Here is a 22,907-nt window from a genome sequence, read left to right as displayed (position 1 = left end):
ATTTAGACCAGCTCATCGTCACCCTCTTCATCGAACTCGCCCTCCTCCTCGGCGGTGGCATCCTGGTACTGCTGGGACTCGGACACCAGGTCGTTCATGTTGCTCTCCGCCTCGGTGAACTCCATCTCGTCCATGCCCTCACCGGTGTACCAGTGGAGGAAAGCCTGGCACCTGAACATGGCTGTGAACTGCTCAGAGATGCGCTTGAACAGCTCCTGGATGGCGGTGCTGTTTCCAATGAAAGTGGCGGCCATCTTGAGACCACGGGGAGGAATGTCGCAGACGGCGGTCTTCACATTGTTGGGGATCCATTCAACAAAGTAGCTGCTGTTCTTGTTCTGCACATTCAGCATCTGCTCGTCTACCTCCTTCATGGACATGCGACCACGGAAGATGGCGGCCACGGTCAGGTAGTGGCCGTGGCGTGGGTCACAGGCAGCCATCATGTTCTTGGAGTCGAACATCTGCTGGGTGAGCTCTGGCACGGTGAGTGCTCGGTACTGCTGGCTGCCTCGGCTTGTGGGGGGGGCAAAGCCCGGCATGAAGAAGTGCAGACGGGGGAATGGCACCATGTTGACAGCAAGCTTACGCAGATCGGCGTTGAGCTGACCTGGGAACCTGAGGCAGGTGGTGACGCCGCTGGCTGAGGTGGTTGAGGTCTCCGTATGAGGGGGTCGTGAGCTTGAGGGTACGGAAACAGATGTCATAAAGGGCCTCGTTGTCGATGCAGAAGGTCTCGTCTGTGTTTTCTACCAGCTGGTGGACCGACAGTGTGGCGTTGTAGAGCTCAACAACTGTGTCCGATACTTTTGGGGAAGGCACCACACTGAAGGTGTTCATGATGCGGTCGGGGTACTCTTCACGGATCTTGCTGATGAGCAGGGTGCCCATACGGGAGCCGGTACCTCCACCCAGGGAATGTGTGAGCTGGAAACCCTGAAGGCAGTCGCAGCTCTCTGCCTCCTTCCTCACCACATCCAGGACAGAGTCCACCAGCTCTGCACCCTCTGTGTAGTGACCCTTAGCCCAGTTGCTGCCAGCTCCACTCTGGCCTGCAAGAGACGAATCAGGTTAAGCTTCACACAAATGCAAATTATGGGTAGCAGATTCAACAGTCTCCAAAGATGCAGAAAAAAAAAAGTTACCCAATACAATTTGTCTGGTCTGAAGAGCTGGCCGAAAGGACCAGACCTCACGGAGTCCATGGTACCCGGCTCCAGATCAACCAGCACAGCACGGGGCACATATTTGCCACCTACACAAGAGAAGTTATGGTGAGCAAATCTCTCAGAAAATATCATGTAGTTCATGAAACTCAAAAAAAAATATTTCATAATTAAAAAAAAAAAAAAAAAAAAGCATTTACGGACCTGAGGCTTCATTGTAGAAGACATTGATCCGGTCCAGCTGCAGGTCGCTGTCACCAGTGGCGCCGCCAGCCGGAATCCTGTACGTACTGTGCGTACTTTTTTTGAAGGTGGGCTGGATATTTAAATTTCAGCGGTGACACCAAACAACGTCTGCCCAAGCAAGTCAGAGCTTTTCTTTCGCTCACACAGTGACCTGGAGAGACGCAGCCGCATTTGAGAGGACGATCGCGCGTGTGTGCGCAATTGCGCATAGCGTGTGTTGGCCCCTCTCCACTACACAATACAGCTCGGCTCTAGTCTCGTCACCTCTCTGCTGCTGAGCACTGTGGGCCGAGCCGATGCATGTCTCTCTCCCCGGGCTGAGTTATCATACCCTACTGTGCGTGTGTCCAAGCGTGTGTGTGCGTGTGTGGAGTGCTCACAAGCGTGCGCTTGTGTTTAGGGCGGGGATGGAGGGCACAAAAAAAATATTTGCACCGGGGCCTATCACCATGATATACACTACTGATTTCACTGATACTGAAAACATTCGATTTTGTCTTAAAAAAGTATTTTTCCATTTGTTGTTGTATTTTGCCGTTTCTGTGCGTACATTGAAATTGAATCCTTGCGGCGCCACTGGCTGTCACCATGGTAAGTGCAGTTGGATCAATACCATGCTCGTCACTTATCACCTCCCAGAACTGTCAGAGAGAGAATGCAAACGTTAGCTCTTCACTCCAACAGGCAATGTTCAAAGCAGGGCATGAATAAGTCTATATGTCCAGTTACTTTAACTAAATTGCTAAAGTGCTAAGAGAATATGGCAGTTAGCACTTTAGTTAAAGTAAGAGAATATGGCAGTTTGTGGAGAGAACGCACTTTAACAGACAACACTATAATTTAAAGCATATTCCCGCTGTGCTGCTTCGGCGCGCGCGGCCAGGCCCCCTATTGGCTGGAGGTCACGGGTTACGATTTGAAACATCTTACGTCGCTAAGCGCCAAACGGGTAGGCCCCGACTGACAACCGCCATTTACCGGTCTAAACACGGTGTTTCTTCTCATTACTGTCATATAACGTGAAAAATCGTAACGAACCCGTTTTCCTTCCACTGAAAATGCTCACTTCTCTTTTTCGCATTGCTGCAACGTTACTGGACGAACAACGGTTATCAAGCTAAATCCGTTAACAGTTTCATATTTTACATTGCTACAACAAAAGGATAGACGTTAATGAAGAAATACATACAACGTTTTTATTCGTATTTAATTCCGACACATGACCGGATTGAAGACTAAATGTGTCCTCCTTTCCCCCGTATTCGGAGGATGCACCGCTACTATCCTTCGCGGCCTCCCATATCCCAAGATGCTTTGCGCGCCGCTGTTCAACCAACAATGGCGGCCAACAACGGCAGCAGCACCGGCACCAGCAGCAGTGCCGAGTACCATATTTAAATGTAAGTAACGGGTTTTTGCTTAACGCCGGACATTCAAGGGGCCTTAAAACATATTTGAGTGTTAAAATGCGTGAAGTTAATAATGCTAATACGTGTAGCCACCGGAATGTAGGGCCAGCTACGTGATGTAGCTGAAGGCTGTTGATACGAGGAGCTCAGTTAACGTTAGCCTTTAAATGTAACTTAAGCCTAAAACCCTTCACTTTCAAATGTTACAAGCTCCGATGGTAACTTATATCTTATTGTAACCGTGGAGCTGTTAAGTTAATTAGGATCATTATTACTGTTAATATCGTTATTATATCGTACAATCATTTTGCATGTTGACATAACTGGAAATGTGCTTCACATGTCGTTTTGTTGTAGGGAGCAAGGAGCAGACTGAGGATTTGATCAAACTCCAGGATGAGAACGACCACCTGTTGAGGCCAAGAACACAGGGCCACCGACAGCAGCAAGAAAGAGGAAAAGAGATGAATGCTGGATTTGATCAGGGAGGACATGAAGTTACAGAGGGAGAGCGAGGAAACGAGAGAAAGAGAGAGGATGGAGAGACTTTTTAGTTTATTGGAGAGAATGGTTGAGGGGCGTTGATTTTTTTGGGGGGTGGTGGATGTTTTTTTTCTGTTCTGTGTAAGTTATCGTCAAGGAAATAACTGGCAATGTTGCTTCTTGTTGACGCTCTTTATTTCCCGCTCCGCTGTCACCAACAGTAGTAACTTTCAACTCTCCGACGGAACTCAGATCAGTGCGCGGTGCGCATACACAAAACAGTCCCCTGGATACCACACTCATATGACATCTCCTCTCTTTTGAGTCATAGACATAAATGTACACAAACAATAACCAAGAAAACCTGCAGTGTCTCTTCTCCTAAGAATTATACAACTGAGGCAGGTAATGATGAGAGAAAATAGCAATTAACCTAAGTATGATTACAGTGTAGGTTAGTGGAACACTCTGTAACTTAACATGTTTCACTTGTCAGCCACTTATAAACAAGGCAAAAGTGCTGTAACACAACAGGAAGAATAACATTAACAGTGCACATCTGCATTCAGTCCCTTCTTTCATTCTTTCTCTATTTCCCTGAGGTTATGGGGTAGACTGCCCATTCACCTCCATAGCTGCCGGAGATTATTCTGCTCCATTGTTGGCAAGCTATGTGTTAAGTACATACAAAGTCTTTAAATCTGTCAGGTGGACGGATGACTCTGCCACTGGAAGTCACCCGAGCCTGATCATGTCCCCCAGGCTCCGCTGGAACAGTCTCTCTGACAGGTGAATCTGGATGTGAGCACAGGGGTGATGATGGTTGTTCACTCGCCTGCATGCTCTCTGTCTCGTCTGGCTGTTGAACTGGGTGAAAGGTTGGGCGAAGGTGGCGCCTGTTCCTCCGCAGTGTTCCACGGTCTGTCTGGATCAGGTAGGACCTTGGTGTTGTGTGTGGTTGTTGGACTGTCCCTGTTGTCTCCCATTTTGACTCCCTGTCGAGTTTAACCACTACTCTCTCCCCTTTTCTGAGAGGTGGGAGTGCTCTGACACCGTGGCGCCTGTTGTAAGTGAGTCTGCAGTTCTCCTTCGCCTTGGCGTCAGCTTTACGCACCTTTGTGAAGTCAGGCCACTTTGGGGTGAGGACTTTGTCAACTGTGGGCACAGTTGTCTTAATCTGACGGCCCAACATGAGCTGTGCAGGGCTGGCACCTGTGGCTTGTAGCAGTGTGGCTCTATAGCTCATAAGAGCCAGGAATGGGTCGGCCTGTTGAATAATCTTTTTCGCCGTCTGAACTGCCCTCTCAGCCTCACCGTTGGACTGAGGGTAGTAAGGGCTGGAGGTGATGTGTTTAAAATCATATGTAACAGAAAAGCTTTGAAACTCCTTACTAGAAAACTGTCGTCCGTTGTCTGTGTGTAGCTCATCTGGACACCCCCACCTGGCAAAGATGTTCTTCAGTCGCGCACAGGTGGTTCCTACTGGTCATGTTGGGTAAGTGTGCTATTTCCAATAGCGAGAGAAATAGTCAACGACAATCAGGTAGTTTCTCTTTTCATACTCACAGATGTCGGCTCCGACCTTCTGCCCTTTGAGGTAGCTGTGTTGTCATCAGAGGCTCCTTCCTCTGCGTCGGTCTGATTTGCATGCATTTAGGGCACTTTGTCATCGGTTCTTGGATCTCCTTCTCTAGTCCGGGCCACCACACACTCATTCGTGCCCTCTCGCGACACTTAGTGATGCCCTGGTGCCCATCATGCAAACGGTGGAGTATGTCACCTCTCATACTGTGTGGGATAACAATTCCAATCTCCATACAACAGAAGTCCCTTTGAGGTTGACAGGCTGTTACCCCATTGGTGGTATGCTTTGGCCTGTACTGGGACGCTGCTCACATGCTTTGGCCACCCATGTGTCACCAGTTTACTCACCACCTGCAGGTCATGGTCAGTGCTCGTTTTCTCCGGCACGTACTCTGCAGTGGTGTTGTACCTCATCAGACGCATGAGCAGGCGTTGGCACCTCAGGGGAACCATGTCAAGGTCTTTGTTGTTGATAAGTGGGGCTAGTGGTTTGTGGTCTGTGTGCACTGTGAAGCTGTCTAATCCATACAGGTAAGTGGAGAATCTCTTACAGGCCCAAACGACTGACAAACACTCCTTCTCTATCTGCACGTAGCGCCGTTTTGCATCGGTCAATGTTCTGGAGCAAAAAGCTACTGGTTTCAGTCCCTCGACATGGCGCTGTAGCAGCACGCCACCCAGCCCGAAGCTACTTGCATCTGTGCTCACTATTGTGGGTTTGTTTAAATCGTAGAATGCAAGTGTGGGTGCTGTAGAGATGAGTTGTTTCACCTGGTTGAAAGCGTCGACTTGTGCTGCGTCCCAGGTCCATACCGCGTCAATTTTCAGCAGGTCGTTGAGGGGTTTTATCACTTCTGACAGGTTGGGCAGGTATCTACCCAAATAGTGAACCATACCCAGGAACCTCCGGAGGCCTTGCATGTCATCTGGTGGCTGTAGCTCTGTGATGGCACTTACTTTTGAGGGGTCGGGGCGGATGCCCTCTTCATCGATGAGGTGCCCCAGGTAGTTCAGCTGCTTTTGGCGCAGGCGGCACTTTCTGTCATTGAGCTTCAAGCCTGCACTCTCCAGGATCTGCAGGACATTCTGGAGTCTCTCTTCGTGCTCGTTCTCATCCCTACCGTGGACGAGAATATCATCCATGTACACCTCAACCCCTTCCTGGCCTCTGAACAGCACCGACATCTCCCTCTGAAAAATCTCCGGTGCACTGGAGATCCCAAACGGGAGCCGCTTGAAGAAGTACCTCCCCATGGGAGTGATGAATGTGGTCAGCTAAGCCGTTTCCTTCTCCAGCAGGATTTGCCAGAAGCCACTAGCTGCATCGAGCAGGGAGAACACATGGGACTCTGCCAGCCGTGGCAGTATGTCATCTATAGTAGGTAAGACATATCTCTCCCTTTTAACTGCCATATTCAGTTTCTTTAAGTCAACACAGATTCTCACATCAGCTGTTCTTTTGGGGACCGGGACCATCAGGGCACACCGCTCTGTTGGTTCTGTTACTTCCTCAATGACGCCGCACTTCACCATTCTCTCCAGTTCAGCTTTAACTTTGGGGAGCATGGGTGCAGATACTCTCCTCGCAGTGTTCACGCTGTACGGTACAGCATCGTCTCGCAGGCATATTTTAACAGGTTTTATCTTCAAGAGGCCCAAATCTGTATCAAACGTGCTTTGGACTTCGTCCACTCTTTTCACCAGCCCCATGGCCACTGCGACTGCTCGGCCTAAGAGGTTACTGCAGTTTTGTTTTTTTTACCACATGTATGATGAACTTGTATTGCCGGCCTTTGTACTTTGTTAAAGCTGTGAGCTGTCCTAGACCATCAAGTTTTCCCCCTGGGCTGTCAAAGTCCATGTCATCGCTTGCTAACTAGGGCAGGTGATTGAGCTTGTGGTAAGTTTCATCTGATATCACACTGGTATCAGCGCCCGTATCAATCTTGAAGGTCACAGGAGTGTTTCTGATGGCTAGTTTAACAGTCCATGGCATATTAGTGTCTGCAATGTAGGTGTACTTTGTTTTGATCTCACCTCGAAAATGTCTGCCACTGTGGTCAGCCTCCTGCCCCACTGTGGTTACCTCGTTCACTCTGGCGGAACGACACACAACAGCGAAGTGTCCAGTTTTACATAACGTTCACTTTAGGTATGAAGTAGGTGTTTAGTTTTTTCCAACACAGTCTCATAGTCCTTATCATCTTCATCCTCCGCGAACACAAACGTGTTGAACACTTGCTCGGCCTCTTTGCCGAGCGCATAGAGCAGCGTGCTAACCTGCACGTCCCCATCTTCCAGGTTTAGCTTTGTAGCCATACGGTACCTTTGAAACCGCTGCCGCCACTCCGGCCACTGCTCCGGTCGAGTAAAGTCCAGTTTCTCGGGAGGATGAAACTTTGCCATGATCCACGTCCTAGTCGCTTTACTTCTGACACCATGTGTAAGTTATCGTCAATGAAATAACTGGCAACGTTGCTTCTTGTTGATGCTCTTTATTTCCCGCTCCGCCATCACCAACAGTAGTAACTTACAACTCTCCGACGGAACTCAGATCAGTGCGCAGTGCGCATACACAAAACAGTCCCCTGGATACCACACTCATATGACATGTTCGATTAAGTTCTGTGTTGATTTGTAATTTAAATTGTTAATTAAAAATATTGTATTGTTCCATTTTCTTTTCCAAATATTGTATATAGGTAAATTAAAATCTTATAACCTTGTAACATTATCTGTTCCATTTCTTATTTACAACAAAAGTCAACTTTTGAACTGCTTTTCAGTGACAAAAAAAAATATTTTTTGTGTAATTAACAAATATTTACAAAGTAACAATAACTATTGACAAGTGGGTGTTCTTAACATGTAGAACTATTTACAAAAGATCAGCAGAAATAACTATTTACAGAGAACATATATACAGTATCGACTGAGCAGGAGTCCCTGGTGGTGCTGCTGGACTGGATGGGATGCCACAATAAGGACCCTGGACTCTTCTGGCTCTGAGTGGGACATCATCTGGAAGGTGGGGGGTGTGGGATGCATGTCTCCACTGTCCACCACATCGTCCATCATCGGGGTTATTTACAGGGTTCGTACACATTTTACTATTCAATTTAATCACTTTATAAGCCAAGCATTTCAACTAAAATTCAAGCACTTTTTAGACCTTGAAAAACAGCATTAAAGTTACAGCATTTTCAAAGATTTTACATTTTAAGCACCTGTACGAACCCTGTATTAAGTCTTATGGTTAAATGACATTATCCATGTCAATCTATACTTAATATGGCTTGTCACTTAGCGGTATCATTTATTAACGGGTATATTAATTACCACGTACTACGCTAGCTATATATGAACATTAATATGGGTTAAAATAACAGCTTTAACGTTACCTCCCCACGGCTCTCCCAGCCGGAGATAAACAAGCCGCCGGTGTCGCCGCAGCCGCTTCTCCTCTTGCTCAAAAAAAAAAAAAAAAAATTATATATATATATATATATATATATATATATATATATATATATATATATATATATGTTAAAACTCTGGCTCCATCATGTTCGTCTGTTGTATTTTTGTTTTGACCGGTGTTTTTCCCGGGCTTGGCCGGCAGAAGTGATGACGTCGCGACGCAATCAGGAAATGCTCCGTAGGTTAGACCGTCCCATTTACCGACGGTTGACTCAGCCTTCCGAAGGTGTTGCCTCCGTAGACCGCGTAGGCTGGGTCCTCCGAAGGCTGCAGACCCTGAATTGGGACACAGCTACTTTCGGAATTAAACGAGTCTGTTAGATTGTGTGTTCTCATATATTTGTGTTCTATGCTTTTATTTTGAAGCTGCATGTTCAGTGAAGGTCATGTGAGCCTCTAAAGCAAATTAAAGTTAAGGGCGCGTTTTTGTGTCTGTCTCTTCCGCCCTGTTATTTACGGACTTTGGCTGATATGATGAGATGTAAATAAATGAACGAAAGAAGAGATGGTGTTGATTTTTCCCTCCTAAGATGACAGAAGCGGCAGAAAACTTAACAGGTTATGGGCCCAGGCGCAGTACGGGAGGATGGCAACAGAGACTAGTTTTCGACGAAGACGAAGACAAATACGAACTTTGGGAGGTAAAGTTCCTCGGCCACATGAGAATACTAGGGCTGAAAAACGTGATTGTCGGCACTGATAACGTCGACGCAGAGACTATGCAGAATGCTACGCAGAGCTAATACAGTTCCTCGACGACCGCAGCCTGTCGTTGGTGATGAGAGAAGCCTCAGACGACGGCAGAAAAGCACTACAAATATTACGGAACCACTACGCCAGTCAAGGTAAACCCAGATTATCGCCTTGTACACAGAATTAACGTTGCTGAAAAAGGAACCAGAAGAAAGTGTGACAGACTATATAATCCGGACTAAAAAGATAATAACGTCATTTCGAAGTGCAAAAGAAGCGATTAGTGACGGGTTTATAATCGCCATGATATTGAAAGGACTCCCAGAGTCATATAAGCCATTCGTTGTACACACAACACAAAGCAGTCAAGCGATGACTTTTATGCAGTTCAAACGTAAACTAAGAAGCTATCAAGAAACAGAGAAATTTGAAACAAAGATAAGTCTGACAATGTAATGAAAGTGGACGTGTCGTCCGTGACTTGCTATGGATGTGGAAAACGCGGCCATTTTGCACGAGACTGCCGCCAAAAAGCAGCCGCAACTCCGATCTCCGTGGTCAAATCAGCCGTACTTAAATTTCGAGTGTACAAGTATTCTCAGCATTGCGGTAAATGCGGAGAAACATCGCATAACTTCCGGTTTTCAAAATAAATGTATTAAGAACAGTAAGCTATATATCGAACTTAAGAACCATTGAAAATAAAATGTTACATTAAAGTGTTTCATGCGCCTATGATGAATAAAAAACACTTGTTATCATGTGTTTAACTGTACCAATAAAAATAAAAATGCTTGATTTAAAGTATAGTTGTAGTCCTCTATGTGTAGAAGTCAAATATACCACCCATAGCCAGGAATTATTGAGCAAAGTGTTTTTACAGTAGCTCAAATATGGGCAAAGATGCAATCTCAGGTATAAATATGGGACTTTTATTTTGGCATTTCTCCACATTGGTGCAGTAAAACAAATGATAACAAGTGTTTTTTATTCATCATAGGTGCATGAAACACTTTAATGTAACATTTTATTTTCAATGGTTGGTAGGTTCGATATATAGCTTACTGTTCCTAATACCTTTATATACCCAATGTTTCTCCGCATTTACCGCAACGCTGAGAATACTTGTACACTCGAAATTTAAGTGTGGCTGATTTGACCACGGAGATCGGAGTTGCGGCTGGCTTGACCACGGTAAATATTCATACCTCTACCTATTATTCGTTAAATGTAGGACTTTTACTTTGTAATTTCTCTTAATTGGTAGAGTAAAAATGCTTCATGTTTGGTATGTATGTAGTCAGAGATGTCCTCAACTCAAATCAATCAGTGTCATTCTGGAATTATTGAGCAAAGTCCTTTTACAGTAGCTCAAATGTGGTCAAATATGCAATCTGCATGTATAAATATGGGAATTTTATATTTGAATTTCTCCACATTGGTACAGTAAAAATGCTTAATAATAAACATACTTGTAGTCAATTATGTATAGAAGTCAAATATACCACCCATAGCCAGGAATTATTGAGCAAAGTGTTTTCACAGTAGCTCAAATATGGGCAAAAATGCAATCTCCAGGTATAAATATGGGACTTTGTTGTTTAATTTCTCCACATTGGTACAGTAAAAAGGCTTGATTTAAAGTATAGTTGAAGTCCTCTATGTGTAGAAGTCAAATATACCACCCATAGCCAGGAATTATTGAACAAAGTGTTTTTACAGAAGCTCAAATATGGGCAAATATGCAATTCTCCAGGTATAAATATGGGACTTTTATACTTGAATTTCTCCACATTGGTACAGTAAGAATGCTTGATTTCCAGTATGTATGTAGTCAGAGATGTCCTCAACACAAATCAATCAGTGTCATTCTGGAATTATTGAGAAAAGTATTCTTATAGCACCTCAAATATTCATAATTTAACTTATTTTTTGTTAAATGTAGGACATTTAATTTGTAATTTCTCTTAATTGGTACAGTAAAAATGCTTGATTTTCAGTGTGTATGTAGTCAGAGATGTCCTCAACACAAATATATCAGTGTCATTCTGGAATTATTGACAAAGGTGTTTTTATAGCACCCCAGACATTGATAAATCAACGTATTCTGTAAAAATGTAGGACATTTACTTTGTAATATACCTTAATTGGTACGGTAAAAATGCTTGATTTCCAGTATATACAGTAGCTGTGCAAGCGCTTTAAATTTGTCCAAACATAGAATCTATTGGACTCTAAACACATGGATCAGCGCATGAAAAGAGGAGCGAGGGAGTTGGACACCCTAATTAATTTTTTTCCCTCTTTCTCTCTGACAGTATATAGGGAGTCTGAGATGTCCTGAACACAAATCTATCAGGCATTTTCTGAAAAAAATATTAAATTATCTTTTCAGCAACACACATAATGAAGAATTTGCTCACAATGAAGTGCCAATTTCCTGTGAATTTATAAGAGACATAGACAATATGTTTATAGTTAATGTGAATAAAACCTTAAATTCATATATAAAAATATATTTGCTTCTTATACAGTTTGTTTGGCTTAATTTTGAAACCGGAAGTTGTTATTTTTCTTCTTTTAATATACGATTTGTTTAGCTTTTATTTTGAAACCGGAAGTTGTCGCTCTTGGTTCCTTCCGCTAACTTTGTAAAGTTCGACGCTCACTCCCGATCTGGGCAATCTGCATGCGTCTACCGTCAATGTGAGTATATGGGGGCACTTCCATTTTAGTGTCGGCTGGCTTGACAACGGAGATTTAAGTGTCGGCTGGCTTGACCGCAGTAAAGTGGTGCAGCTACCACAAAAGCTCAACACACAGCGATTAGATGTGCAGGATGAAAAATATGCACAAAGATGATGCAAAACAATCAGCAGAGAAACAAGAAGGCCATGAAGGAGAACAAACCTACGTATTCAAGATTAGTAAAGAGCTCCTCCCATCTCCAAATGGACTGATGGTGGACTGTGGAGCAACATCCCACATCATAACAGAGGAAAGTAAATTTACGAGATTTGACAAGAGTTCATTCAAGTTCATTCATTATTAGTTTGTGAAGCTTGAATTACTTTTAAACTTTTAAAAAAATCTTTTGGACTAAATAAATAAATAAAATCCAAATAAAACACCAAAATCTAATTGTTTGTGAGGCTTGGAACACTTTTAAACTTTTTTGGGCTAAATAAATAATTAGCCTCCAATGAAATGACATGCTTTTAAATGTTCTATTGCATGGGGTTATAATGACAAAACAATCTTAACATAGCCTACAATGAAATGAAATGGTTTCAAATGTTTTATTGCACAGGCTTTCACTTTCTGCCTTTCAAGCCTCCTGAAGAACTCGTCCATTTCACTGAAACAGACAAAAATGATACTACTGGAATAATAATACTGGAATAGAAGAACCATCAATGTATTTAGAAATTCCTACTTCTCTCCTCTTACCTTTGATGGATAACAGGCCCTGCCAGGAAGACCTGCTCTGTATATCCTTAAACAAAAGAACATATTTGAATTGAATTACTAGTCAGTCCTTGCTGACATATTTTCCTGAGACATTATTCTTTCATTTGGTATGCTGTTTTTAAAAATATAATGCACTGATCCTACAATATATAAAAAGAGTCTGAAAAGTGTGACAACATGACCTGGGCTTCCCTATCAGGTAAGAAGACAAGAAGTCAAGAATGTCCTACAAGAATGTGTTCAGACTTTACCTTGATAATTAACAGCTCTGTTAAAATGGGACTGTAGGTGGGATTCTACATTTGCTCACCTTTGTTGGCTGAAACGAAGTTGAGCTGCAGAATGGGCAATGGACCCGTTTGCAGCATGTCCTGCATTGCTCCAGTTGGGGCAAATTTTGCCCATGCTGGATTGTTATATGCACCTTCAAAAGAGAGAAAGAGACAGTGTCATAAATCTAAGTTTAATAAACACACTGGACAACACACACACACACAAACACACACAATATTTGGTTTAATGTCACAGACAGTGCCAACGTTGACCTACACATAGGTTACTTAGTTTTATTTCTGTTTAATTTAATGTCTTAAAAGTATCAGTTTCATTAAAAACAAAATGTGCCGGCCAAGAGAGCTTCAAGCAGAAAAATGCGAAGCTTGGTTCACCTAAATATTATGTTGCATTTGACGTGCATAAGGCTAATTGTAAACGTATTATAAGTCAAAAGTTTGTTTTTGCTGTTTGTATTGTTGTCTGCTGCAAATCTCTTTTCAATCAAGACTGAAGAGGCGAAGACGCTGTATGACGTTGCCTGTCTCTGTGTGCTCGTGCTCGATGACGCTACGCTCACTTTTATACGACACCAAGGCCCGCCCTACACGCGTCAGCTCAGCCGTTTATTGGGTCGTTTTTGGAAACATCATTTGCTGACACAGTTTTGAACCAATCAAGTGTTGACATGCCTATGCACTATTGGTCTGATCCGCCTGTCAATCACGTTTATTTTAACATGTAATATTAATTTTGAGCAAGTTTAAAGTTCAATACAACAGGATTTAAAATACAATTAAAACTGCATAGCAGTGTCGTGACGGGCCCTCGCTCATATGCGGTCGCGGACACTACCCATGGCGCGGCCGCCTCTCGTGGCTCAAGTCGAGACACAAGCGGTTGACACCGAAAGGCATCCGTCTCTCACGTGCGGTCGTGGAGTGCCTGCATTCACACGGCAGCGTGGCAGCCGCCTACCTGTGCAGCAGCCACCTCCTCGTGGCGTAAGTTTAGACACAAGCGATTGACATTCAAAGCCATCTGTCTGTCACGTGCAGTCGTGTCGTGGCTGCATTCACAAGTGAAACTACATTTCAGTCACAGAGCTCACACACATGTCTATGCCTTTCTGACATCTCTCCTCCTCCCCCTAGTGTGACCTCTCCTCCTCCCCCTGTGTCCTCCTTACAGGCTGAAATGAAAGGAATTAGTTAAAAAAAATCAGGTGTGGCTTTTACTTGGAAAAAGTCACAGAATCAATGACATTTCCTGTTGCCAGTAGGTGGCGCTCTGACTGTGAGTGAATATCAAAGTGCAGATGTGTTCAGGAAGGAATTCTTATCAAGTGTGCACAGTTTGGAGCAGATCAGAGAAGAAACACTGAAGTTATAATAGTTTGGATGTTTATGGCAGAGTTCAACTGACAGCTGTGTGAGGTGCATGTGAAGTGTGGCATCTGTCCTCCTCCCTTTGTGTCCAGGCTGAAATGAGAGGAATTAAAAAAAAGGAATTAAAAGTGGCATGACTGTTGATCTGGTGTAAAGCAGACTGCAACTGCATGTGAGATTCACAGATTCTCCATGTGTCACTGATAGATCTCTGACTTCCCCTGGTGGTCGCTGGCCCCCTGTTCTCTCCCACCTATGTTCCTGAGTGAGGATTGAGTGAGAAACTGGGCTGATTTACACACCTGGCTAAAAACATTTTTTTACCTACTTTATGATGAATTTAGGCGGTGGGTCCAAGAGGCTTTTTTGTACATCTCCACTTGGGCTATCTAGGAAAAAATATTTCATGCGTCTACGCCCAACCTAGAGGGGGGGCTGTTGCTCAGAAAAAGGGCATAAAATTGGTCACATTTCATTTTGCCATTAGGTGGCGCTCTACCTGTGAGTTAAAATTGCAGTGCAGTTGTGTTCAGGACGTGACTCTTAACAAGCATGAATATTTTGGAGCAGATCGGAGTAGAAACGGTGTTATAACAGCTTTAATGCCAATGGCAAATGTTGAAAATAGTAGCGCAGTCATGGCGCCGCCGTGGCCACGCCCCTAGACTTTTGGAGCATTTTGATGAAACTTGACATGTATGTTCTTTGTCAGCTATGACAACATAGGTTTCGGGTTTCGTAATTTTTGGGGCAAAGGTTATAGAGTTATGCTAATTGCATTTTTGTAGCCCAACCCTCTGATGTTCATTGGCCAATATCTTCTGATTAAATGCATGTTTTCAAAAGTTTTTTTTACCCCAGCTAGGTCTAACGAGTATGCGTACCAAATTTCGTCCAAATCGGACGAAATTCAGGCCCCCAAAACGCAGGTTGAAGGCGTGAAAGAATGATAAAAAAAACACTGGAATAACAATAGGGCTTCGCAGCCCGACGTTGTCGGCGCTCGGGCCCTAATAATCCTTTATTTATTCCACAACAGGGACGTTTGTGGGATTACAGCCGCAGGGAAAGGGTAAATAATAAATAATTAAACACGCAAGAAATACAGACCATAACATCAAACAAACAATATGAACACATTTAAACATACATTCAGGTTTAAACTGGTTTTAAAATGAATCCTTGTCGGAGCCACCCAGCCAGTCTTCATCTTGAAAAACTGCTCCATGGAGTTGAGTGGCGAATACAATTTACAAGCAAGCACACACGCACACATACACAGATAAATGAGAGGTAGTGCCTCCATTAATACTTTACTGCTCCAATGTGGTGAAAGACAGAAAGTCTGGCAGCATTTTCAAAGGTCCAGTTTACCCAAATAGGAAAAAGGACGTTCAGGTTTGTCTCCATGCAGACCAGCCAGCCTCCACCCAACTACAACGGAAGCCAATGGCCTTTTGTTCGTGGCACACAATATCTATTAAATGTTAAAACGGCCACTTTAACATTTTAAGGATATCTTCAAACTGAACTTTGACTGGAAGAAATAACATTTTAGATATCTAGAAATACGATTTATACCGGCAATAATGTGTTTCTCTATTGACATTCTAACTAGACGACAATTTTGACAGGGGAAATGTCATTATATCTAAAACTAAGTATATGTAGTATCCAGATTAGAGCAGACTGGCATGTACTCCATATCTGGGTCCATTAAGACACGTCAGACTAATTATCAACATCTGTATGGTTTTTTGGGGGAAGGTGTTGTAGACTCCAGTACAAAAAAAAGACTTAATTTTAGCATTAATGCTCAAATACAGCACAACATACCAGCTCATGCACTGATTGTGTACATTTCAGTATAAGAGCTGCATATTGTTCAAGATAGGAACACGTACAGCTGCCTGGGGCACAGCTGCATTTAGGCTTTCATTACATGGTTATGTTCCAATGCATTTTCTTGTCTGCATGACTTTGCTTTATTGTTTATTCTTTTTAACTATTGTGCACACTTACTAAGGAAACGTTTTGGATAAGAAGACATACCTGGGGATAAACTCATTTTGGATTCTAGTTCTGGCATTTTACAGAAAATCTCACCTGACAAAAAAAAAGAAAAAAAAAAAAAGTTAAACATATTCTCTGGGTGGAGTCTATCACATAGGATTATCTTTACATTAAATTAGTAAGCATCTTCATATATGCAGTCATAAAAACCAGGACGGCAGACTCAAATATGCAGAACTTTAATAAAACAGAAATATAACAAGAACTAGAGCTGTGTTGAAAAAATCGATTTTCCGATTTTTAATCGATTCGCATATTAATGACCGATTATCGATTCGTACGTCCAAAGATCGATTTTTTTTAATTAAAATTATTTTCTACATTTCCCTCAGTGAACTTTTACCCCCGCCGCATCACTAAATGCACGCAGGCGCGCTCACTAAATTCACGCAGGCGAGCTCGGTCTAAAAATAACTCGAAAACAATCATGGCGTCGGACAGTGATGGTGACGTTAGCCGAACACTTAAGACACCTGAGACACTGAAGGCGCCGATTTGGAGGAATTTCGGGTTCCGGGAAATAGAAGGGACCAACGAGCTGGACAAAAGTAAAGCGGTCTGCAAAAAGTGCGGAATTGAGGTAAAGCACTGTGGTAATACCACCAACTTAAAGAATCATCTGCGGCGGCATCACCCTAACCTGTCCTCCTTGGGGCCGCAGCAGACGAAGCTGGACATGCTGTCACTACCAATCAATTCGGCACGTTCCCAGAAAATAACTGAGGCGATTGCGGGCTTCATTTGTAAAGATATGCAGCCGTATTCCGTCGTTGAAAACGACGGCTTCAGGCAGTTGATGAAAGTCGCGGAACCTCATTACCAAATGGTGTCTCGCAAGCGAATATCAGAAAATGTGATACCAAACATGTACCAGTCCGTGAGGGAGAAAGTCAAGACACACATTCAGTCAGCAGAGAGGGTGGGGGTTACCACTGACACGTGGACATCTGTAGCTACGGAGTCGTACATGAGTGTCACCACACACTTTATTGACGCCGATTGGAATTTGACCTCATATGTGCTACAGACAACCGAAGTGCAAACGGACCACCGCTCAACTAGCCTGGCCGAGATGCTGACAGGTGCGATTGAAGAATGGGGGCTGATGAGCAAAGATCCGGCTATCGTAACAGACAACGCCTTCAACATGGTGCGTGCTGTTGAGATCATGGGGCTAACGCACGTTGGCTGCTTTGCACATATCATCAACCTCGCCTCACAAGCCGGCCTGAAACTCCCAAATGTCGCACGCCTGCTTGCGAGAGTGAGACACATTGCGAAGTTCTTTCATCGCAGCACCACAGCCACCCGCGTCCTCAAAGAAAAACAGAAACTACTTCAACTCAAACAGCACAAACTAACAATTGATGAGATAACCAGATGGAATAGCGCACTTGAAATGCTGGAGAGATTTCTCGAGCAGCAGCCTGCGATATCTGCCGCCCTGCTCCCCCCCGAGGTTCGCCGTAATGAGAGAGACCTCTGCACTTTGAAGGAGGACGATATCACAGATGCGGAGGATGTGGTTAAAGCTTTAAAACCCATGAAAAGAGCGACGCAGGTGATGTCGGAGGAGAAGACTCCAACGCTGTCAGTAATTGCACCTCTGCATTCTCTGCTTATCATGGAGATGACGAGCCAGCCAGAGGACTCCATGCTTATTAAGGAGATGAAGGAGGAGATAAAGAAAAACCTGCAAACGAGGTAAGCCTATGCTATGGGTGTGGGAGAGAAAACTTATGAATTGTGTGAGTGAGAGGAAAGTGACAACTTGTGTGTGTGTGTGTGTGCTGACCACTAGTGTGTGTGTGTGTGTGTGTGTGTGTGTAGTGACAACTAGTGTGTGCGTGTGTGTGTGTGTAGTGACAACTATGTGTGTGTGTAGTGACAACTTGTGTGTGTGTGAGAGAGAGAGAGAGAGAGAGAGAGACTGTATTAAAGGAAACCTAATGTAAAAAAAAAAAAAAACATTGTCCTGTGATGGCATAGATTGAATTATGTGTGAAATGTACATTTCAGATATGTGAACCAGAAGGATCTGTTGCATATCGCCACCGCTATTGATCCACGCTTCAAAGCCCTTCCATTTCTCAATGAAGAGGAGCGAGAGAGCACCTTTTCCAAGCTCAGGACTGAAGCAGTCAGTTACCTAGAATGTAAGTAACAAGATGAATTGTAATTGAATAATTTATTTTGTACTAATTGTATACTGCTGTAGGCTACATTCCACCACACTCAGTAATTTGCTATGCATGCCCTCTTTGTATGTTGCCCTGAATAAAGCTGTCTGTAATGCTAAACGTAATATAAAAGAAGCAGAACCCCTGTGAAAAAAATATGAAGCAACTCCTCTCTTACTGACACAGCTCTGTCTGTACATTTTCTCTCTACTCTCTTCTATGATGTCCTCCATTTATTGTCCTGAATTATCTTTCTTGAAGGTAGATTGACCCTTAACCTTTTCATCAGTCTTCCAGCCATCAGTAACTACCAATACTTGTAAGATTTGCTGTTTAATATTGATATAATACTAGTTTTAATATGTTGCTTCTCTACACAGTCATGAAGTGAAGGAAACGGTTCAAATACATTTTTCATTTTTAATAACATTAACCCTCGGATCGAATCGAAATCGGATAGAATCGGAAATCAGATCAAAATCGGATCGAATCGGATGGAATCTGAGAAAATCTGAAAAAATCGATTCTGAAACTTAAAAATCGGAATCGAATCGATTCTTGAAATTTGAATCGAAACCCAGCTCTAACAAGAACATTAAAAAAGATTTAGTCAAACACATTTAGACCAGCTCCTCGTAGCCCTTTTCATCAAACTCACCCGCCTCCTCCACGGTGGCATCCTGGCACTGCTGGTACTCTTGCAAGAGCAGGTCGTTCATGTTGCTCTCCGCCTCGGTGAACTGAATTAAGTCACAGCAATTTACTGTAATTTCAGCATGTGATATTACAATGCATTGTTGTAAAAGCACAACTGTATACTGTAACTTTACAGCTTCCATGGCAACGCAATAACTGTGATATTACAGTACATTACTGGGGAATTACAACCTTTTGCTGTACATCATTTCAACAAGGCCCTGTACTTTTACAGTGTGTACTGTGAATTCACAATAAATTATTGGATAATTTTTGCATGACTTTCACAGTAAGGATTAAAGCAATATACTGTGATTTCAGTATTGTGATATTACAATGCATTGTTGTAAAGCACCCCCCCAACAAACAACTCTGAGGTAAAGTCAGTGTTAGCCCAATGGCATATTTATTAACAAATAAATATTTTTCAACGTACAGCAAATGTCAAGAAATTCAACTTCCTAGTCAAACTTTCCAAAGCCATCTTAAAATGCAGAGAAATTGTGCAGAAACAGGAGGGTCTTGCCCCCCCCGCACGCCGTCACTGAGTTAAAGTAAGAGAATATGGCAGTTTGTGGAGAGAACGCACTTTAACGGACAACACTATAAGTTAAAGCATATTCCCGCCGTGCTGCTTCGGCGCACGCGGCCTGGCCCCCTATTGGCTGGAGGTCACGGGTTACGATTTGAAACGTCTCGCTAACCGCCAAGCGGGTAGGCCCCAACTGACAACCCTTACAAACCGGCCCATTTACCGGTCTAAACACGGTGTTTCATCTCATTACTGTCATATAACGTGAAAAATCGTAATGAACCCGTTTTCCTTCCACCGAAAATGCTCACTTCTCTTTTTCGCATTGCTGCAACGTTAACGGTTATCAAGCTAAATCCGTTAACAGTTTCATATTTTACATTGCTACAACAAAAGGATAGACGTTAATGAAGAAATACATACAACGTTTTTATTCGTATTTAATTACGACACATGACCGGATTGAAGACTAGCCGAAAGAGAAGTCGTTCAAATGTGAACGTTCACAAAGGGGCGCATTGATATTCATGGGTGTGGTTCCTGGGGTTCTGTGGCACGTACGGGAACTAAACGCCGGTCCGGAGAGAAGAAACTCGGTGTTTCGGAATTAAACGAGTCCATTAATAAATAAAAATGCTAAGAGAATTTTACTGACCTTAGCTCCGATGGAATTGCCGCATTGGCCAACTTGCAGAGTCACTAGCTCCCTCATTTTTTTCCAGCTTGAATGACGTTGGCGGACGTTGACGCACTGGCCGACTTGAACGTTCACAATCTCCCTCATCTTAGGTCCAATAATGGCGTTGCCTGTCTCTGTGTGTACTCGACTCGGTCTCGACGCTCATTTTTATATGACAGAAGGTCCCACCTTCTTTCTTGTCAGCTCGAATGTTTATTGACTTATTTTCGGAGGCATCTTTCACTGACCAATCAAGTCTTGACAAACGTCGCCGTGGCTTTTTTGGGGGGTTCTGCCAAAGGGCAATTTCATTTTTTATCTACTGGGAACATTTTTTCTCTTCAATTGTTTTGCACCCTGTTGCGTGGCCCGCGGGCCGTTTTGCACTAGTTTCGCATTCATTCCGTTTAATCGCATATTATTTTGAATGAGTATCCGTCATATTATACATAATTTGAAAACTGAGATGTGTCGCCGGCATGACAAGTACACTGCAAAATTTTACGCTGTGAATTCACAATAAATTATTGGATACATTTTGCATGACTTTCACAGTAAGGATTACAGCAATATACTGTGAGAGGTAGTGCCTCCATTAATACTTTACTGCTCCAATGTGGTGAAAGACAGAAAGTCTGGCAGCATTTTCAAAGGTCCAGTTTACCCAAATAGGAAAAAGGACGTTCAGGTTTCTCTCCATGCAGACCAGCCAGCCTCCACCCAACTACAACGGAAGCCAATGGCCTTTTGTTCGTGGCACACACTAGCTATTAAATGTTAAAACGGCCACTTTAACATTTTAAGGATATCTTCAAACTGAACTTTGACTGGAAGAAATAACATTTTAGATATCTAGAAATACGATTTATACTGACAATAATGTGTTTCTCTATTGACATTCTAACTAGACGACAATTTTGACAGGGGAAATGTCATTATATCTAAAACTAAGTATATGTAGTATCCAGATTAGAGCAGACTGGCATGTACTCCATATCTGGGTCCATTAAGACACGTCAGACTAATTATCAACATCTGTATGGTTTTTTGGGGGAAGGTGTTGTAGACTCCAGTACAAAAAAAAGACTTAATTTTAGCATTAATGCTCAAATACAGCACACCATACCAGCTCATGCACTGATTGTGTACATTTCAGTATAATAGCTGCATATTGTTCAAGATAGGAACACGTACAGCTGCCTGGGGCACAGCTGCATTTAGGCTTTCATTACATGGTTATGTTCCCATGCATTTTCTTGTCTGCATGACTTTGCTTTATTGTTTATTCTTTTTAACTATTGTGCACACTTACTAAGGAAACGTTTTGGATAAGAAGACATACCTGGGGATAAACTCATTTTGGATTCTAGTTCTGGCATTTTACAGAAAATCTCACCTGACAAAAAAAAAGAAAAAAAAAAAAGTTAAACATATTCTCTGGGTGGAGTCTATCACATAGGATTATCTTTACATTAAATTAGTAAGCATCTTCATATATGCAGTCATAAAAACCAGGACGGCAGACTCAAATATGCAGAACTTTAATAAAACAGAAATATAACAAGAACATTAAAAAAGATTTAGTCAAACACATTTAGACCAGCTCCTCGTAGCCCTCTTCATCAAACTCACCCGCCTCCTCCACGGTGGCATCCTGGCACTGCTGGTACTCTTGCAAGAGCAAGATGAACGACCTGGTGGACACCAGGTCGTTCATGTTGCTCTCCGCCTCGGTGAACTGAATTAAGTCACAGCAATTTACTGTAATTTCAGTATTGTGATACTACAATGCATTGTTGTAAAAGCACAACTGTATACTGTAACTTTACAGCTTCCATGGCAACGCAATAACTGTGATATTACAGTACATTACTGGGGAATTACAACCTTTTGCTGTACATCATTTCAACAAGGCCCTGTACTTTTACAGTGTGTACTGTGAATTCACAATAAATTATTGGATAATATTTGCATGACTTTCACAGTAAGGATTAAAGCAATATACTGTGATTTCAGTATTGTGATATTACAATGCATTGTTGTAAAGCACCCCCCCAACAAACAACTCTGAGGTAAAGTCAGTGTTAGCCCAATGGCATATTTATTAACAAATAAATATTTTTCAACATACAGCAAATGTCAAGAAATTCAACTTCCTAGTCAAACTTTCCAAAGCCATCTTAAAATGCAGCGAAATTGTGCAGAAACTTGCGAGTCAACTACCTGTCTCACTATGATGGCCAGTCAATAGGTTTCCTCAAAAGGGCTCACATGAGGGTTCATTGTTGTCCGCTCCTTGGTCTTTGAGCCTCTTCCAGGATTGATGCCCAGGAAGCACCTGTTAATAAGCAAAGATAGTTTCAGTTTTAAATAGATTTATGGATGAGTTCGCGAGATCAGGATGGTCTCACCAGGCTAGCCTCAGGTACCTCCATTGTCAGCAATTTAGACCTCAAGACAATCATTGAGTTGGAAGCCTGTACTATAATGTGAATTACAAGGTTAAATGAGATCTTTATACAATACCTTTGAATGAACTCCAGTGTCGCGATCC

The 22,907-nt window shown here is 42.9% G+C and overlaps 1 pseudogene across 1 annotated transcript; it reads right to left on the bottom strand.

The window, feature by feature from the left end:
• LOC311011446 (tubulin beta-1 chain-like) lies at nucleotides 1-20,386 on the bottom strand (annotated as a pseudogene). Its single transcript, XR_014599429.1, has 5 exons — nucleotides 20,330-20,386; nucleotides 2,018-2,053; nucleotides 1,371-1,443; nucleotides 1,146-1,255; nucleotides 1-1,052 (listed from the first exon to the last, which is right to left on the bottom strand). The product of XR_014599429.1 is annotated as a tubulin beta-1 chain-like (transcript).
• Nucleotides 20,387-22,907: the final 2,521 nt, after the last annotated feature.

Source organism: Eutrigla gurnardus, assembly GCF_963514095.1.
Source record: "Eutrigla gurnardus genome assembly, chromosome: 3".
NCBI lineage: Eukaryota > Metazoa > Chordata > Actinopteri > Perciformes > Triglidae > Eutrigla > Eutrigla gurnardus.
The sequence above is the reverse complement of the archived record's forward strand: the minus strand, read 5'-3'. Positions and strand labels throughout refer to the sequence as shown.